This window comes from Schistocerca cancellata, chromosome 7, assembly GCF_023864275.1.
Source record: "Schistocerca cancellata isolate TAMUIC-IGC-003103 chromosome 7, iqSchCanc2.1, whole genome shotgun sequence".
NCBI lineage: Eukaryota > Metazoa > Arthropoda > Insecta > Orthoptera > Acrididae > Schistocerca > Schistocerca cancellata.
In genome coordinates, this window is record NC_064632.1 from 406,284,921 (window position 1) to 406,292,003 (window position 7,083).

Below are 7,083 nucleotides of genomic sequence, written 5' to 3' on the forward strand. Positions count from 1 at the left end.
TAACAACCGTTCCCCTGCATTGCGCGTCCGGTAACATAAACAGGAAAACTAAGTGATTACACACAGGACATTCTTGCATTCCCGGTTATACTATGAGTGCACAGTGTTCGGATCATCGAGGTCTTCTTTTATCTGTCAACCATAAGGAGACTCGGCGGGCCACTTGTGCTTATATGACCAGACCGATACCCAGTTTCTGTGCTGAGACTGGTGAACCGCTTACTATCCGGTGGCAGCTCCTCATGCTGGCTGGCTCTGAGCACTATGGGACTTAACATCTGCGGTCATCAGTCCCCTAGAACTTAGAACTACTTAAACCTAACTAACCTAAGGACATCACACACATCCATGCCCGAGGCAGGATTCGAACCTGCGACCGTAGCGGTCGCACGGTTCTAGACTGAAGCGCCTAGAACCGCTCGGCCACAATGGCGGGCGCTCCTCATGCGTCAAGTATAAAAGTTTTTCGAGGTTTCGACTTCATCCACATACCATAATATTGCCCTCAACCTCTGGAACGCCTTTCCTGCACCCGTCAACGAGCTACAATGCCATTTGGCATCCGTGTGCGGTGTGTGCTGGAATCACTCCGTGTGGAACAAATACAACTGCAACTCCAGGTTTTTAACCATCTGCCGTCTGCTGTCAGGATAATTTTAGATTTGGTGCAGTATAGTACAGATTTGACTCCTACTTCTGTTTTTGATGCGGTATTTTCTGAAATTTTGTTTGAGCACCAAAAGTGTGTAGATGTCTTTATGGATGGGGATAAACAGGGCGCTTTAGTTGGTTGCTCTGTCGTTTTGCCGGATACGGCTGTCCTCTAGGTCCGGTTGGCTCAAGAAGTTACCGTCTTCGATGAAGTATTATATGCGAGCTTGTGGGCACTGGAGCAGATGAGATATTCATCTAGTGCCAAGTTTCTTGTCTGTCCCTTTTCTCCGAGTGCCTTTATCTCCAACGTTTGTACCCAGGAGAACGAAAGGGTGGATCGAGCAGCAAAGGAAGGGTATCGTGATCGTCAGGTATTCCAGTGTGCCATCTCCCTGCACGCTATAACGTCACTGTTGAGCTCAAGAGTCTTGCGTCGGTGGGAGGATGAAGTGATAGACAATAAGCTCCGTCTATTAAAGCCCACAACGCGGCCGTGGTGTACCTCCTTCCAGACACGTCGACTGTAAGAGGTCCATCTTACTCGTATTCGCAGAGGCCACAGCCGTTTGACGCATGGAATCCTGCTCCGGCGAGAGTACACATAACTGTGCGCCACATTTAAACGGACTGTTCTTTATTTTCCGACCAGCGGGCCGCGGGGGATTTGCCACCAGATCTGCCCTCTATTTTAAGTAATGTGGTTCGAGTTTTGTGAATCGTCGAACATTTTTCCCGAGATTTTAGGTCGATTATTTTAACGTGTTTACGGGGTGACTGACTCACCCATATTTTTGTTAATGGTGAGCCAGTCACATTTGACTGTGACTTTCTTTAGCTCCTTTGTCGTTTCATTTTTTTTAAACTTTATAAATAGCTACTTTTTACTTTTTCACCGTTGTTTTAGAGCATTTAAGAATGTGTGCTCGATTCGACTTTTTAGGCACATTAGTTTGGTTTAATAAGTGTAAGGGAGTTGATGACCTCGCAGTTTAGCGCCCATAAGCTCCAAGCACTATCATTATCATCGTCATCATCATCATCGACAAGTTATTTTAAGACCTGCTCTACTAATAAGTGTAGATAAATTAAGGCATGACACCTTGTTATATGAATATGTATAGCCAAACAACCAATCATAAAGCAATCTCTGTTGGTCCATTACGGCCATGGGACATCGACAGGTACGTACTTTTCAATTCAATTAACTTTGCCAGCAAACGTACACTGAAAGATATTTTTATTTATAAATTATAGGGGGCAGCAATCAGTCGTCCTTTTTAGATTTTATACTGCAAATCCAGATTTCGGCTAGTAGCTAGCCATTCTCATTGCGTTATTTTTTATTCTCAATGAATGTCCTGTTGTTCGGGCGTCAGTCACAGTTCTTTGAACTGTATTCAAAGAGCTGTGGCTGACGCCCGAACAACAGGGACTTACATGCATTGACTATAAAAAAATAGCGCATTGAGAATGGCTAGCAACTAGCCGAAAGCTGGATTTGCTTAATAAAAACTAAAATGGACGACTGATTGCTGCACTCTATAATTTATAAGTCATATACAGTCGCTGAGGGCATCCACTTTCCGAATGGAAGGTAACCTGATGATATTTTTATTGTATTCTGAGAGCAACCTGTATCGGCAATTCCTTTTGCCATCTTCAGGCCCTATATACTTTTTTAAAGTCAACGAACTTACCGTATAGCACCATAAAACTGGACATTGTGAATTCCAATCGTTGTGCAGCTGTTTCATACAAACTGTGACAGCAACTCCTGTTGGAGGGATGCAACTCCCTTTTCTCCAGCATCATGGTCTCACGTAAACTTCTTCAAATTGTGACTTTCTGAGCTCAGAACTGCTCTACTACCATGAATAGATATGTTAAGCCCTGAAGCCTTGTTATATGAATGTTTATGATACAATAATACACTCCTGGAAATGGAAAAAAGAACACATTGACACCGGTGTGTCAGACCCACCATACTTGCTCCGGACACTGCGAGAGGGCTGTACAAGCAATGATCACACGCACGGCACAGCGGACACACCAGGAACCGCGGTGTTGGCCGTCGAATGGCGCTAGCTGCGCAGCATTTGTGCACCGCCGCCGTCAGTGTCAGCCAGTTTGCCGTGGCATACGGAGCTCCATCGCAGTCTGTAACACTGGTAGCATGCCGCGACAGCGTGGACGTGAACCGTATGTGCAGTTGCCGGACTTTGAGCGAGGGCGTATAGTGGGCATGCGGGAGGCCGGGTGGACGTACCGCCGAATTGCTCAACACGTGGGGCGTGAGGTCTCCACAGTACATCGATGTTGTCGCCAGTGGTCGGCGGAAGGTGCACGTGCCCGTCGACCTGGGACCGGACCGCAGCGACGCACGGATGCACGCCAAGACCGTAGGATCCTACGCAGTGCCGTAGGGGACCGCACCGCCACTTCCCAGCAAATTAGGGACACTGTTGCTCCTGGGGTATCGGCGAGGACCATTCGCAACCGTCTCCATGAAGCTGGGCTACGGTCCCGCACACCGTTAGGCCGTCTTCCGCTCACGCCCCAACATCGTGCAGCCCGCCTCCAGTGGTGTCGCGACAGGCGTGAATGGAGGGACGAATGGAGACGTGTCGTCTTCAGCGATGAGAGTCGCTTCTGCCTTGGTGCCAATGATGGTCGTATGCGTGTTTGGCGCCGTGCAGGTGAGCGCCACAATCAGGACTGCATACGACCGAGGCACACAGGGCCAACACCCGGCATCATGGTGTGGGCAGCGATCTCCTACACTGGCCGTACACCACTGGTGATCGTCGAGGGGACACTGAATAGTGCACGGTACATCCAAACCGTCATCGAACCCATCGTTCTACCATTCCTAGACCGGCAAGGGAACTTGCTGTTCCAACAGGACAATGCACGTCCGCATGTATCCCGTGCCACCCAACGTGCTCTAGAAGATGTAAGTCAACTACCCTGGCCAGCAAGATCTCCGGATCTGTCCCCCATTGAGCATGTTTGGGACTGGATGAAGCGTCGTCTCACGCGGTCTGCACATCCAGCACGAATGCTGGTCCAACTGAGGCGCCAGGTGGAAATGGCATGGCAAGCCGTTCCACAGGACTACATCCAGCATCTCTACGATCGTCTCCATGGGAGAATAGCAGCCTGCATTGCTGCGAAAGGTGGATATACACTGTACTAGTGCCGACATTGTGCATGCTCTGTTGCCTGTGTCTATGTGCCTGTGGTTCTGTCAGTGTGATCATGTGATGTATCTGACCCCAGGAATGTGTCAATAAAGTTTCCCCTTCCTGGGACAATGAATTCACGGTGTTCTTATTTCAATTTTCAGGAGTGTATATTTCATAAAGCAATTTGAACTTATATGGTAACAAAAGAAGCCGCTGCTGTACAACACACAGTAAACCCAAAACTAGACATTGGTTTGCGTAGCTTACATGATGCAACTCTTCCAGTAAAGCTTTGAATAACCTAAAATGTAGGAGACAGTGACAAAATTGAGTACAAAATGCATCAGACTGAGGAACTACGCCATGATTCTGCAATCAGCTTCAAACTTACGAAAAACAAACTACCTCTGTGCCTGTGCATTGCCTCTCGCATAAATACCAGATTATATTCATTGTTCGATACCAGTTCAATGCACGAAATGCAAACAAAATGAATTTGCGAATACGAATAATGCTCCATTGAAACGTGTTATACGTTGGCTACTAACAGCCACTCCAAATAACTGAAAGGGTTTCAACAAAAATCTCTAAAACAGCAGTCGCCACCTTCAATCTCTTCCAAATTCATCGTTTTAACGTCTAGAACAAAGTGAGAAAACAAGCAGTGTAGCGTACTTAATAGCGCGCTACTGTCGTTGAGTGAAAGCAAACGGAACTCAGCAGAGCTTAAACACGTTTCTACAGCAGTATCTGTTTGAGTTTTCTCTCTAAGAGCTTGTAGTACCTATCGATTACCGCTTAAATCATATCGTTGCAAAAAGTTTGTAAAGATTATTTCATTATCTGCAGAAAACAGAACTAGGAATAACCTAAAAATGCTGTTTAACACGTACCTGTCCAAGTCTCATCTGAAGACGATCCTTAAATAGCTCAAAAAGTAGTTAGTGGAAGACGCAACTACCTGTAGTTACATTCATTTGTTTCCTGTTTGTTGACACTGACTGGCAAACTTTAGTTCCCTATTGTCCAGATATAAAATGAAATATTCTTCAGTTTTTCATCCATTTCCGTAATGCTCTTTCTTCTAAAGAAGCACAGTACGCACCGTACAGAGAAATACTTTTGTTAAATCAAGAACATACCGACCGTTTTCAATTTACTGTACAGCACAACAAGTACGATTATGTGTACAAACAATAGAGAAATATTTTTTTAGTTCAAAGTGATTTATTGTTTCATGAAGTACCCACCTTTCAAGTTTATACCGTTTTGCGTGCCTCTCAACCAATTCTGAAAACTTTTGTTCGAAGCTGCTGTTGGAACTTCAAAGACATGGTCTCGAAATGTTTCAAAACATTTTCGAGGTACTTAAAATCGCTAGCAGACATTTTTTGCTTCACATAAGGGAATAAGAAGAAGTAGCGAAGACGTGCAACGAGACATTAATTTGTCCTCTTTCTCCGTCAAATAATCAACTGATTGACGTGCTGAGTGACAGCTACTGTTGTAACGATGAAGAAAGATGCAACATTTTCGACTGTCTCTCTTGATTTCATCGATGACTTGTATGCTATCAGAATTAACTGTCGTTCAATTTGATCGCCTTTATTTATTAGGTTCTGGAAAACCTTATTACGGAAACCATGAGTTATGGAGGGATGCTGAATCAATTCTGTAGGCTAGCAAATGAGAAGTTGCGGTACACAAAATGGAAACAGAATATTGTCGGCCTGGTTCGGTTCTGATGTCAGCTTACGTTGTGCTGTATTATGAAGTAATGTGTGTAGTGTCTGTAATGACTGCGGGGGTGTGAAATCAATGAACTATGTAGTAGTACTGTTTTACATTACTAACTAACTTCTTTGAAAAACAGTGCTATTAGACTAGGGATGAACCGAATGAGGCCGCACTATTTTCAACAATGCAGTCTTCTGTTCCGGAAGATGGGGACTCCAGTCTCACGTGGCCTTCCAGTTTTTGGTTTTCCATGGTTACCCTAAATTATTCCAGAAAAATGCCTGGATGGTTCCTGTTATAACGCCACGGCCAACTACTGCTCCCATAATTGTCAGAATTGGCCATGGAAGAATGTAAGTCTCTGTACATACCGGGTGCTCAAAAAGTCAGTATAAATTTGAAAACTTAATAAACCACGGAATAATGTAGATAGAGAGGTAAAAATTGACACACATGCTTGGAATGACATGGGGTTTTATTAGAACCACATATATCGTTATCGGGCCTTTTTTCTTCTAGGAAATGCGTGATTCTGGTTTTGTAACTGCTACCGTGACGGGTGAGAGGTACGCCGATATGTTACAGAATCGCACCATCCCCAGCCTGGCTGATAAACACCTGCTGGAACGTACGACGTTTATGCAGGATGGCGCTCCACCCCATATTGCTAGACACGTGAAAGATCTCTTGCGCGCGTCGTTTGGTGATGATCGTGTGCTCAGCCGCCACTTTCGTCGTGGTTGGTCTCCCAGGTCCCCAGAACTCAGTCCGTGCGATTATTGGCTTTGGGGTTACCTGAAGTAGCAAGTGTATCGTGATCGACCGACATCTCTAGGGATGCTAAAAGACAACATCCGACGCCAATGCCTCACCATAACTCCGGACATACTTTACAGTGCTGTTCACATTATTGGCTCTGAGCACTATGGGACTTAACTGCTGAGGTCATCAGTCCCCTAGAACTTAGAACTACTTAAACCTAACTAACCTAAGGACATCACACACATCCATGCCCGAGGTAGGATTCGAACCTGCGACCGTAGCGGTCGCGCGGTTCCAGACTGTAGCGCCTAGAACCTCTAGGTCACTCCGGCCGGTCACAACATTATTCCTCGACTACAGCTATTGTTGAGGAATGATGGTGGACATATTGAGCATTTCCGGTAAAGAACGTCATCTTTGCTTTGTCTTGCTTTGTTATGCTAATTATTGCTATTATGATCAGATGAAGCGCCATCTGTCGGACATTTTTTAAACTTTTCTATTTCTTTGGTTCTAATAAAACCCATGTCATTCCAAGCATGTCTGTCAATTTGTACCTCTCTATCTACATTATTCCGTGATTTATTCAATTTTCAAATTTAGACTGACTTTTTGATCACCCGGTATGAATCACGTTTACTTGTTGTTAAATTTTAGTAGTTGACCAGTCTCCTTAAAAAATTAACCACGGATAAATAAAACTACTGCTACCGCTCCGTTTTGAATTATTCTCGTATAAAAGAGA